The following is a 14611-nucleotide window of genomic DNA, read 5'->3' as shown; positions in this document are numbered from 1 at the left end:
AAAGGTTTAATACCAAAAGTTGGACTTAGAGAACTCATAAGTTTAAAACACCATAAACAACGACCGAAACACCTCTCACTCGGTAAACTTGAAACATGCTTAAAGAACGACCACAAATAGGTGTAATCTCTTCCTAGAATATGTTCGACTTATATCATAATTCATCAAAACATGGACAACATATCAATACTTTCATAACCATTAAATTTGTGTCTTATACTCATCAAAAGCTCAAAACAAGTGAGAGCTATATGGATGCATGCAAAAGAATACCCAAACATTTTATACCTTGTTGATTTGAACCAGTCGATAATTGCAAGGAAATATGAGCAAAAGTGGTTGTGGAAATGGGTACTTTTGCAAGTACTACGAAAACCAAAATAAAAACAAGGGATATCAAAATTGCTTATGTAGTTTAGTTTCCATACATCTGTGGAGCCTAGCTCAATGAAAAAAATCTATTATCTTTGAACTCAATACAACTACTAATCCTAGTCTAACAGTCTTGGTCTAGAATCCTCACTTTTGTATTTAAAGACTAGATCTCTCACCACTAAAATTCTCCCTTGAGAACTTAGTCTGTAAAATCACAATACAAAGATTTTACAATCACAAATGCACTCGTAGATAATGTTCCTCACTTGAATAGATAGGTGCCCTCAATACTCACCTTACATAAACTTATACAAGTCTCTCAAATGTATAGAAGTTTGAGACTTGCTAACATATTAGGAATCAATTACTATCCAAATATCTATTAAACAACAAAAAAAAAATAGTTGAAAATAATATACTAATAAAATATGAAGTAAAGTGGACTGTTGAAAGATATGTCTTCAATGCTCTCGATCCAATCTTCACAAAGTAAAGGGATTTGATTTTTTAATCTGGCCCAAACTTTAAAGATTTGTTGCTCCACAAGATGGATCTTCAAAAATAGCCAACACATGCCACAAAATCATTTAATTCATTTCCTAATTGATTTGATTGAAAATATTTCCAACTTCAAATAAGGCAAGTTATATTATCTGTCAATATGCTCGTGGTAGAGTGTACATTCAGTCGATTCAATTTTTACATGACAACAATTGAATAAAACAAAAATTGTGTACTAATAAAAATAACCGAACCAAAATAAAGGGATAATCGAAATAATCAAACCAAATAAGATTAGTTCGGTTTAATTTGTCTATTTTTGCTCTCTTTTTTACCCAATTCATCATTGTCATTTAAGGTGCATTAAATAGATAAGAAACACAATTAGAGTAGTAAAAATATATGATGAATGAAAAAAAAAGAAAGATAATTAGACAAAGAGGCTCTAATTCAAAGGCATTATTATTATTATTATTATTATTATTATTATTATTATTATTATAGCTTTAATTTTATGGACACGGTTTCATGAAAGTATTTTGAGATCTTAATTCAGAACACTAATTATCTATAATAGATTTGTATTAAATATTTCATTCGAATAATCTATTACTTTTTCTAATAAAATTGATTTGTACTTTGTAATTACGGTCAACATTTTAATGAAAAGAGGAACAAAGCAAACAAATTGAGTAGGTAATTCATGCAGTTAACATTGAGAAAATATAAATCTCTAGTCAGATCTTGGAATTTATGAATATATTGGTTAATCAGAAATGATTTAACCGTTTGGGAGAAATCAGAAATGATATTAATGATTTAGCCATTTAGGTTTTATGAGGTTTTTAAATTAAATTATTGGTAAACTGCTTAGTTGGTTATCTAATGGTCACGTAATTAAAAATTTTGCAATATAATTATTACCCATTACAATAACATATTGTTTTGGTTACCCATTTATTTTCTAAAAATCGATGTGGCATTACACTTCATGTCCATATAACCACTCATTTGACAGGTAAAAAAAGTTGATAAATAACTTAAACTATGTCATCTAAAAGTTAATCGACCTAATCCCCTAATAAAAAAAAGGAAAATTCTGTTTAAAAAAACAAAAAAACCGAAGGTGAAAAAACCATAGAGGGATCAACCTCCCAGAACATAGGGAGTTGTGGTTGAAACTGCACCGATGCTCGCCATTTTATTCTCTACTTCTTAATTTCCCTTCCTCTCCTCTTAGCTTTTTGATCCCATCCCACTTAATTTTTGTGACACTTTATTAGCATTAATTACCTATTTTAGTAGGTAAAAAAAAGGTGGTCAGATTCATTTGAAGCAGTCATGAGAGTATTACTTTTAGTTTACCTATGGTATCCTAAACTAAGGTAAAAACCATGCAAAAACATGTAAATAGAGTAAAAATTTAGCTTTTTTTAAATGTTGTTGTTAAACAGAAATTTGATAAAATGTAGGGAACTAGGTATGTTTCGACCTTTCACGGCGAGACATGAAACAAAAGTGGATAAAAAGATTCAAGAGGTAAAAGCTAGGATTTGGGATTTTATTTTCGGGTAGGTCAAAATTTTGCATAAATGGATCAGAGGCAAAGCTAGAAAACATTTTTAGGAGTCAAAATTAAATTATAATTTTTACGATAGTAAAAATACAATTTCAATATTTTAATGTCTATATCATTATAATTTTTAAAAGATTAAATCAAATTTTTATTATCTTTAAGGGGGTCAAAGTGTAATTTTACCTTTACTAGTTTAAAATTTTAAAAATTTTAAAGGACCTAAATAAAAAAAAATTTCATTTTAGGGGAAGTTGGGGCTAGTAGGAAAAATGTAACACCCTACGCCCGAACTGTTCGTTGGATTTAGGTATGGAGCATCACAAGGTAAAACCATTTAACTAATTATACCATTTGAAAACCAGAATCCTAGCTTGGCGGGTACCAGCATGCTAGAGCGGAGTCTCACTAAATTGAAAACATATAATAAGTTGAAAGTGGTTAAAAATAGTGTTGTCCCACCAATAGATGAGTACGAGCAAACAATTTTTGGTGGAAGCTTCATAAATATTCACAAGTTTAGATAAAATCTCATCATCGAGTTATCAATCGAGTAGTAATTTAAAATTTGTTTCAGTTTAGTACCACATAAAACCAAGTTTGACATAAAACCCAACAATTCTACAAATAAACATCTGGAATTACAAAATATCATTTTCAAATACAGGCTGATAATTTCAACAGGTGGCAACTAACAAATGTCCTAACACCCTTGCAATTACATGTTACACCAAGACAAGAAAATGCTCACAATAGGCCGCTAATCTGGCTAATTCCCTACTATGACAACGCCCAACCTAAGAGCCTGAAAATAAGAAGAAAGAAACTAAGTATGTTCATAAGAACTTAGTGAGTTCCAGGGAAGTATAGTCCCACAATAGGGTCCAACAGAAATTAACGTTATGTTTGGTTTGCCTGAATAGTTAAACCATTCCAAGCATATTGAATTCTCAATAGTATTTAAAACATTTGGTTGATTGAACGTTTATTCTATAGAATTGCCTAAAATGAGACTAAACAACAAAGTCTTGTAATAGCTATTTAGGACACTCATGCCTGAATGGGCTATCCGACAAATGCCCGGAATAAGGAAATTTTTTTACCATATTACCCATGCACAAATAAACCATTTAAAACTCAAGATTTAAAGAAAAAACTCAATCAAAACTCCCTAATAGAGGAGTCAACTTAAAAACACAGAAAAATAGAGAAAAATAAAGGATTCTCTCTCTCCTTAGATCTTAGGTGAGATTTCATATTCCAAATGAAGAGAAGAGGGAGAGGATGAATGTTGGTGTTTTGTATTCATGGCCGACAATGGATAGTGTGCAACACCCTTACTCGATTCGAACACCGAATTCAAGTACGGAGTGTCACAAAAGGACCCAATTTGAACTAAATACTAAATTCAAACTTAATGAATTTAAGTCAGGCTTTATTAGCTAATATATAAATATAAATCTCTTACAGTAAAATCCTTAAATAAAAGTTTCCATCTTCAAGCCCTGACCCTATCGGGACTAACTAATTACATCTTTTTCGCCCCCTTGGAGAAGTCCCTAAAGATAACCCCCTTCCTATATGCATTACACCTTCTTAACAAACTCCTTGATCCCATACGATATGGTTTGGTCCGTCCTTGAGTTCCTTCTTCTGCGGACCCTACAATCACAAAGAAACCCTTGTAAGTTCAAATGAACTTAGTGAGTTTCTACATTACACGAAACATATCCCTTCCTAATCGAGGGTTCAAATAAATAATATTTAAATACAATAAACTTCTTGCTCTTTTGGGGAAATTTCCCTCAATATGATCCGACGATTTTTTATTTATCTCCAAACTTATCTGATAGTGGATAGACCGTTAAATAAACTTTTTTGGAACCATACCAGCTTAATGGTTCCTTGAATGAACCCTCAGAACTGCAAACTTTGCCCTTCTTTATATCATTTCATTTGACCCTACTCCAATGTGGATTTCTTCTTTCCACCATTTAATTACAAAAAAAGGTTCTTCGACCTACCTTCCTAATGACCCTTCAGGCTATGTCCACCATGGCGAATATTTCACATCTGTTTAGTCCAGAACAAACTCCTTATATTCTCGAAGTCTCACAAGACTTATTAACTTTCTCTCTTTCGGGATAACTAATGAGGTCTCTCACCACTCGGGCAGACTAAGTCCCACTAGGGTTAAATCGAGATCAGTTTACATCCTCGTAACTCATCTCATTTGCGATACCTGGCCTTTAAATACAACACACTCTTTCATTTTAGACTACTAGCTTACAATACTCGTCAGACTCTCATCTGCGTGACAATTTAAATTCACAATTTCTCTTACTTATTTGTTCCCTACTACACTAGTTGTTTGGCTAGTACTTCCACACTAGTTTACCTTTAAGGAGTGATAGTCTTGACAGACATATCTGTCTTCTGACATATCCGTCTTTCTTTGGCAATGGGTTCTTACTAACCCTCTATTCCTTATAGACCATTTGACATATTTTATGTTAAATTTCCAGCTTATAGGGTTTCTTTGAGTACTCTCTGACTGCACCTAATGATGGATCTTTATCTGTGATCCTTGAATAAACCTTCTTTTTGTTTGTCTATGCCAAGAACCTACTGGCATGCCATTCCCCCATGAACACTTCCTACTGGGTTACCACCCTTATGTCCTGTTCCATCAACTTGTTCTTTCTTCGATTACTTCCTATTAAATGGCAAATCTTTAAACCCGCTAGCCATTTATTGTGTGTTCACATTTCCATTTTCCTCCTAACCCTTTTTCCTTGTTTTCAATACTCCCCATTAATGTCATCCTTATTGACCACCCGTTTTTACTATCTTGGCGGACTACTTTATGCTTACAGAGCCAAGCTATGGTCTTACGCATTATAATACCATGTTTAACGTCCTAGCGGGCTACCCCGTGCTTAGTGTCCCAACGGACTTCACATGTTACCATAGCCGAGCTATGGACTTACACAATATACCCCATGTTTAATGTTCTGGCAGACTCCATTGGTTGCCATAGTCGAACTATGTTCTTACACCTCATAATTCTCCGTGTTTATTGTCCCGATGGACTATCCCATGTTTATTGTCCCGACGGACCATGTATGATGCCGTAACTATTAGAGTATACCCAAAGACCAATCATGAGATGATTGTAATCACATACTCATTTTACATTGTTTATTAATAAAAGGCATTGTCATTATTATTTCGGTTTCTTTTTTTTGTGTATATAAATAAACTAAATTGTAATAAAGTCCTAAGAAAATATGATTATTCTTAAAAGGTCATTAGTCAAGTATTATTGTGGGTTTGGACAACAATAATGCATTGAAACTAATGTGTAGTTGACTGATGACAAATAATTGTCATTGACATAGGGATGTTGTAACACCCATAAATTGTTTCCATCGCTGAATTAGGGTTACAGAGTATTACCATACATTTAAAATATTTAGCAACAAGTAGCATCGAGTTTATCAATTAATTAATAACATTTATAAATAATTCAGATTGAAGTCAAACATACACTTATGGGCTTTAAATCAAGTCTACGAGGCCTTAAAAATAGTTTAGAAACAATCAAGGACCAATTTGAATCAAACAAGAAAGTTTAGGCAAAAAATAATAATTTTTAAAATATGGGTCACACGGCGGTGTGTCCAAGCCGTGTGACAGAGCCCAGACCGTATGGCTTCGGACATGGTCATGTGGCTACTCCACATGCCCGTGTGGTTACTTCACACACCCGTGTACGCAGATTGTTTAATTAATTCTGCCCGTGTAATATAAGGTCACATGGTCGTGTGGCCAGGCCATGTAACTCTGTAACAACCCGGTTTAAACCCTAGTCGGACAGTGGTTTCGGGACCACAGATCCAAGTCAGAAAAATATTTTAATATTATTTTTCGTGCTTATAGTATGTGAATTGACATGTGTGAAATTTTCGTGATTTAATTTATCCGTTTGTGTGTTTAATTTGATAAAAGGATTTAATCGCGTAAAGTGAACAATTTGAGGTCTATTTGTTAAAGGCATCAAATTGATATAAAATGGAAATGTGGAGCACTTACATGTCAATTATACCATTAATAATAGTGGTGGACAATAATGGACAAGGTTAGGTGAATTTTATGTTAAGTTATTAAGGTTAAAATAGTAAAAAAAATTAACATATAATTAAATTAAAGAAAACACAAAATGGCCATGCATTTGTTCATGCTTGGCTGAAACTTCAAAAGAAAAAATAAAGGAAAGGAAAGGCTAGGTTCGACACTTTGAAAGCTTAAATTGGGTAAGTGTTTTGCTCGGTTGTTGATAATTTTTACGTTTTTGAGATCGTTGCTTTGTATATTATCTAGCCAATGAGTTAATTTTTGGAGTTGATGATGAATTTGAGAATTTCCATTGTTGATAATGTGTTGTTTTTTGTTGTTTGATGATAGAAAATAAATATATGTTTGATTATCTTGTTTAATTAAGTGATTTTTTTTGTAAAAATGCCTATTTGGGATTAAATTGTGAATTTTGTAAATTGAGGGGTCTAAATGTGAAATAAATGAAAGAAATGGGCTGCTATGAACCTTAGTAAAATTCATTCTAACTATAGGATGATGAAATTTTGAATATTTTGTGTTATTTTGAAATAGAGACTAAATTGAGAAAATATAAAATGTTAGGGGCTAAAGTGCAAAATGCCCAAATTATGTATTTTTGAATGAATTTGAGTGAATATGTTATTAAACAAGTCAAATTTAAATTAATTTAGATCAAGAGAGAAAGAAATCATATTTGGATTGGGGGAAGTCAAAAGTTGTCGAATAGTCGTTCCGGTCCATTCGTCTTCGTTCGAGGTAAGTTCGTAAGTGAATAAATGCTATTAAATTTGAAAGTATGTGTGATATATGTGCTGAATTGAATTATTACAACTGTATGTGTGATTTCCGAATCATTTTATGCATGGGAGATTTGTTTACGAGTTTGATGCAATGGAATTACGACATCCGAAAGCCCTGCACGAACTATAGGATTCTGATATGTGATTTCGTGCAAGACCTCGTCTGGGATGTTGGCATCGATTTGAGATTTACTTGTAAGACCATGTCTGGGTATTGGCATTGTATATAATTTCGTGTAAGACCCTGTCTAGGACAGTGGCATCGATATTTGATAACATGTAAGACCTCGTCTGGGACGTAGGCATTGTACAAGATTATAGAAAAATCAGAGCATCCTTATTAATTTTGGAATAGTTCAACGGCAATGTCGAGTCAAGATTCAATGTGAAATTGAGATAAATGTTTCAGGTATGTGAGAAATTAAATGTTCATAAAAATAAGGTAAGTACAATAATTGAGGTGATGATATAATTATGCTTGTTAAAAGAGGAATTTGTGAGTACATAAGATAGTTATATTCGGTCAAATTGTAAATATATTACTAATGTTTATATGATGATTTCTTTGCTTATGACTTACTAAGCTATTCAAGCTTACTGTTTGTACTTGATTGATGTTTTATAGATTTTTGGAAGCTAGTTACAATGTGAGCCCGGTTGCATCATGTTTCGATACATCTTGACGACATCGGGATTCGCCTAAACTCGAGGGGCCCAAGTGCAAAATGAGATGTTTAATTTCAGTTTGTTAATAAATTGAGTTCGTCTTAGTTAATAACTCATCTTAGTTTTAATAATTGAGTTATTATTGAACTTCATTTAATAGATCCTTCTTAATTAATCTCGTTCCTAGGATTATTTCTTGATGCATGATTTAAGTTCATTTAATTATGCTTCTTTAATGAACTAGTTGCTGGAATAATTGATGCATATGTCGAAAGGCCGAGTGTCGAGTATCAACTTCAATACCTTCCTGATGAAAGACGCTTTCGCATGACCAAAAAAGGTAAGGTTGAAGATGAAATCGAACCACACAAGCTCGAAGGTAAGCGAGGTAAGGAAATTCTAACAACTAAATCATGACAAACATGTTTGAAAGTTATCAATAACATTTTCGGTGACTTAATTTAGTTTTTAAAAGATTCCCTTATCTGCATCCGATTAATTGCTATTCATTGACTATGGTTAATGAACTCATTCCAAAAGAAAGCACAATGAGTTTTTCTTTTGATTTGCATTGTGAAGAAAACTTTGTTGATGTTGTTCAGTCTAATCGACAAACCAAAGATTTGATTCTGCGTGATGACGATTTTTCACGAAAAGCGATTATAATTTTCAATTGCGATAATTTTGTGCATCAATTACTGTCTTGTGAAAAATCCATGATTTGGTGCAAATCTGTTTTGAAGAATGTAAAGAGTTTTGATTGTATGTATCTGTCTATGCAAAATTCCTTTTATCTCAGCATGTTTGATTTACTAAATCATTTGCTACACTTTGGCAGAAGTAATCAAAATCATGTTCCGAAATTTGTTTTGGTTCATGTTGTGGGAAAAACCAGCAACTTGAATTTCGTATGAATAATTTCCATTTGTTTGATACTTGGTTTTTGAATAAGGTAATGAAATTTGCCAAATTTGTTTTCAATTTAAATTCGTTCCTTAATCCATTTGGTTGTACGTGAAGTTCGCATTTTATTCCGACAAGGTTAACTCAACCACGAAGTTTTGACTACACTACCTTCTCGAGGAAAGAAGGTTTTTGTTGGTTAAGAGTGGTACTGTCCAATACGATTTTTGGTCACTTGTTTCTAAAGGAGAGCAAGGTAAGATTCTGTTATTCCTTAAACCACTTCAATCAACTCGAATTGATGATTTTGCTCACGACTTTAATTTTGAAAAGGTAAAGTACTTTGGTGGTGCTAATTACCATTCTTTGATTGGTGAAAGAATGTTTGTTTTGAATGATGACATCAAGACTTTCGTTTTTGGAAAATGTGATGCGTCTGTTGGAAAATCCATGTTTAAACTTCCTTTGCCAAGATTTTTCCATGTTCTTGATTTTGATCGGAATGTGTGTTTTATGAATTGTTATGAGACGTTGATTTGTTTGAACCATGCCCAACTCAAGGTGTTTGAGCGATGCACTTTTGATTTCCAAGATTATATCTTCATAGTACTTTGTGGTTCTGGTTTGTTTCCATTAAAGAACATTTTGATTCATTATGAGAAGGTGAGATCAATTTCTATTTTTGATCCTGGTATCGGTTTAAGCATTCCAAGTTTGAATGGGTTGTCAAAAAGTTATTTTCTGTTCAAAATTCAAAGTGTCACTAATTTATTCTATTATTGTGTAGGTGACAATTTGAAATGGTATCCTACTCAAAAGGGAGGGTTCATGAACAAAGGTGTTTGTGATGATGAAAAATTTTTCGCGAGCAAATGGCTTGATTTGAGGACAAATCGTCTTCAAGAAGGAGGGTTTCCATATGCTTAGCACAACAAAATGGGTAATCTTGCTGAATCTCGGGGAAGATTAGTTAGGGTTAGGGTAGAACACTTTTTCCAGATAAGAGCGTTCCAGCTTAAAGTTCTGATACTCTTTCCCCCAAAACCAATATAGAGTATCTAGGGACAACTCCAAGCTTGATAGCTGTCATAGGCTATGGGTTCAACGGATCGAATGATAGGTCCAAAGATAGAGGATACCATACATTTAGTAGGAAAACATTTTCGCTGCTTTACATAAAAAACCTAAAATTGGATGAAATATGAGACGAGCGCGAGTTACGCCACTTCCTGAGTCAAAGTTCATAGGACCTGCCTACTAGTGGAATTAAAAAAAGGAAAATGCTTTTGGAGATCGAGAGATTTTAACCACATTTTTCAAAACCATTGAAAAACGGGTTGTTACAACTCTCCCCCCTTAGAAAATTTTTTCCTTGAAATTCTTACTAGTGAACAAGTTCGAGTACTGAGTTTACATAGATTCTTCAGTTTCCCATATAGCTTGCTCGACTCTACACCGATTCTATAAAAATTTTCCTAACGGTACTCTTTTACGCTGAAGCTCTTTTACTTCCCGTGCCAAGATTCTAATCGATTCCTCAGAATACGAAAAATCCAATTGTAATTCAACTTCATTAGGTATGTTAAGGATCTGACATATACCGTCTCAGCATTGAAACATGAAAACATTGTGAATCTTTTCAAGTTCCGTAGGTAGAGCTAGTCTGTAAGTTACATTACCAATTCTTTCAGTAATCTAATACAACCCGATGAATCTCGGACTCAGTTTTCCTTTTCTACCAAATTGGAGCACCTTATTCCATTGTGAGACTTTCAAAAACACTTATCGCCTACAACAAACTCTATATCTTTCCTTTTTAAATCTACATATGATTTCTAGTGATCTGACACTATTTTCAAGTAATCCCAAATTATTTGGACATTGTCTTTAGTCTCACGAATCAAATCCGTGCCAACTAACTTGGATTCACTCAACTCTGACCAGTAAAGCGGTGTTCTACATTTTCTATCGTATAATGCTTCAAATGGTGATATTTTAGTACTGGATTGATAACTGTTATTATACGCAAACTCTGCAAACGATAAATACTTTTCCCAACTACCATCAAACTCAAGAATGTAACATCGTAACATATCTTCCAGAATTTGTATTACTCGTTTTGATTGCCTGTCTCTTTAGTGATGATACGGTGTGATGAAATTAAGTTTAGTGCCCAAAGTGTCATGACCCCAAAATGTAAAGGTGAATCTCGGGTCTCTATTAGAAATGATTGACACAGGTACCCCATGTAACCTGACGACCTCTGTCACATATAACTGGCTAATTTCTCTAGTGAATAATCTGTTTAGACGGGAATAAAATGAGCCGACTTTGTCAATAACCCAGACTGAGTCTTTCTTCCTCTATGTCATAGGTAATCCATATACGAAATCTATCATAACACGCTCCCAGTTCTACTCAGGAATCGTGATAGGCTGTAACAATCCTGACAGTACTTGATGTTCAGCTTTTATTTGCTGACAAACCATACATGCCCATGTGGCTTCAGACATGGCTGTTGGGCTGCTCCATATGCCCATATGATTACTTCACACGCTCGTGTACGTAGACTGTGTAACTAACTGTGCTCGTGTAATATAAGCTCACACAACTATATAACTTTCTATGACAGTGTATTTAAGGGTCACATGACCATGTTGTTAGGCCATGTAACTCTCTGTGCCTATGTGGACCAACCTGCACCTAACACGTTAAGGGCATACGTCATGTAGATTTGCTCATGTGTGACACACGACCGTGTGGAAGCCCGTGCCCTAGGCCATGTGTGCCCAAAATTACTCAAAACATGCTATTTTCACACCCAATGCTTAGGTACCTAAACCAACTTACTAACACATGATCACAAGGCCTTGAAACACATTCAAGAATAACCAAAATATGCCAAATCAATCAACCAAAACTCTAACCAATAAGTCATCAAAGGCACCACAACTCAGACTTCCAAGCTATGAACACTTAATCTCAACTAGCATACATTAAGATAACCAAGCTTACCAATTGACTTAGACAACTACATCCATTTGTGTCTAAGTTGGAATCATGCCTATATATATATCAAGGAGTTGTAAAACACATTAAGATCATAAGCATAGCAAGTTATACAACATAGTCAATTATGCATCTTTACAAACAAACTTAAATCCTCCTATTACATGCCATATAAGCCAAGTTGTAATTAATGTCTACCAAGAGAATCGATGGATAGTGTGATTTCTTCAAGTTGATCCAATCTCCCGATTTCCAAAAAATAGTAATCTACAAATAAAGAGACATGGACACGAGTAAGTTTTTATAAGCTTAGTAAGTTCGAAAGTTAAAATGAGAAAGCTTACTGAATTAAACAAATCAATTCTATGTACAAGTTTAATAATCAAGCTTCTTGTCAACACAGTCGCAACAGGTGAGTCGATGCTCAACAAGAATATAAATCAAATTTTCTACATTTCAATAATAGTTAATTATCACTAAAACATTGTCGATGAATGTTATATGGATATGAGTACATGGTTAACCATCAGAGATCACGCCAAATGTTCATGCGAGATAATCCAATTGATAACACACCTTGACACTAAGTGCCTATCCCAAAGGCTAACATCCGCCCCCGGTAACACACCAGAAAACACTATAATATAACACGAAAGTCCGTAATAGATACAAGACCCCGATATATTCAGTGTATAGGAGATATACAAGAATAATCATCACATCTCATACCATTTCCATAGTGCACGCAATATAACCTATTGGCATGCCAATTTTACTCTATCCTATCTTCATCCGACACAAGAGATCACATTTCTAATCAATTTTGCATATAATTCATAACTTCAATGTTCATCACCTTAACATCCAATGTTTAATTAAACATTTAATAGTAATTTATAATTCAAAACATTACAATTTAAAAAAATTAAACTGAATGAACATACCTGGCTAAATTGTATCAATGACAAAAGTTTAGGGACTATTCAACAACTTTCTATTTTCCACGATTTTCAACTCGTTCTTGATTAAAATAATAATTTCATTCAAGTAACTAATTCCAACAACAAAATGAACTCATTTTATGCAATTAAGTCATTTTAAAAATTTTGAAAAAATTACCCCCAACATTTCACTTTTATGCAATTGAGTCCTTAAGTCCAAAACACGCAATTAAACCATTTTCAACTTAAACCCAACTTAGCTGAACCATGTAGGAGGTCATTACAACCCATATTTTCTGTTAATTCAATCATGTACAATCAATTTTACTATTTTTACATTTTAGTCCTTAAACGTTAAAATCATAAAAAAATCACTTCTCAAAATAGTCCTATCTAGTAACCAAGCTCAACAGTCAACCACAAAACTTCAAGAATAACTCAACTGTACCAATGGAATAATCCATAACATTTGATAGTTTTACAAATTAGTTCTTGGGTTAGCTAAATCAAGATAATATGTGCTCAAAAAATAAAAATTACTAAAAACGGACAAGGTTCACTCACCAAATCAAAGGACCAAAGCTTGACCGAAGCTTTCTCTAGTCTCTTCCAGGGTTTTCGATTGGAGATAGGACGAAGAATATGATAAAAATTTTAACATGTTTTATTATATTATACTTTTTTACCTATTTACAAATTTTCCCTTTAATATACAAATAACTTTCACTAATATTTAGGCCCATTACAGTCCACTATAGGTGGTGATGGGTTAATTACCAATCAAGTCCCTTAATTAACCTTTCTATAGCTATCTAATAACCTTAACTAATAGTAATCAACATACTCAACCTTTATGATTTAGTCCTTTCTACTTAATTAACTACATAAACAATAAAATTTCTTAACCAAAATTTATTATCACATTAACGACCCTATAAAAATTTAAATAATTAATATTTACAGACTTACACGTTGGAGTTGTGGTCTCGAAACCACAGTTTCTGACTACTAAAAAATGGGTTGTCACATATGTCCAAATCAATACATGAGTATGTGTTGGATAACAACATATTGGACTGACCCTCTGTGAGTATGTTTCTTGGATTATTATGTAACAGTCACAATATTACTCATTTTGATAACTATGTACATGATCCTCAGACTTGAGATCATCATTGTCCCAACATCATGAGTTGTATATTTTGATATAGTCAAAACGTCTACCACAATAGGTTGTACTATGAAGATTGATGTTGGATATACCACAATCCATATAGTGGGATATGGTTGATCAAGATAGGATTTATCCCTCCTACATAATGGGAGCAATATCTTAGGTCTCTTGATGGAGTGAGACTAGAAATACATGGACATGCTCGAATAAGTGGATATGAGATGTCACATTTATTTGTTTATTGTACTTTGCTCAGAAAATCAAGAAATATGAGATTGGATTATAAAAATGTGACTATTCCATGATTTGTGTCCAATCTTGATATTAAGGATAAAAGGATATAATACATGAAAAGATTATCATAGAAATGTTGAATCACGACTTCTTTTAACTTGGGTGACAATGATGCATTGCTAGATGTCACTCATTGATTGTAATGTTAGAAACGTTCTAGTATTACTACCAAGATTACAATAGCCTACAGGGTCACCCTATAGTTGAAACGAACAGAATCCAAATACATTTGGTATTGTATTTAGTTGACACTTGA

Source organism: Gossypium hirsutum, chromosome D03 (genome assembly GCF_007990345.1).
Source record: "Gossypium hirsutum isolate 1008001.06 chromosome D03, Gossypium_hirsutum_v2.1, whole genome shotgun sequence".
NCBI classification, from domain to species: domain Eukaryota; kingdom Viridiplantae; phylum Streptophyta; class Magnoliopsida; order Malvales; family Malvaceae; genus Gossypium; species Gossypium hirsutum.
Note: the sequence above shows the minus strand (reverse complement) of the source record.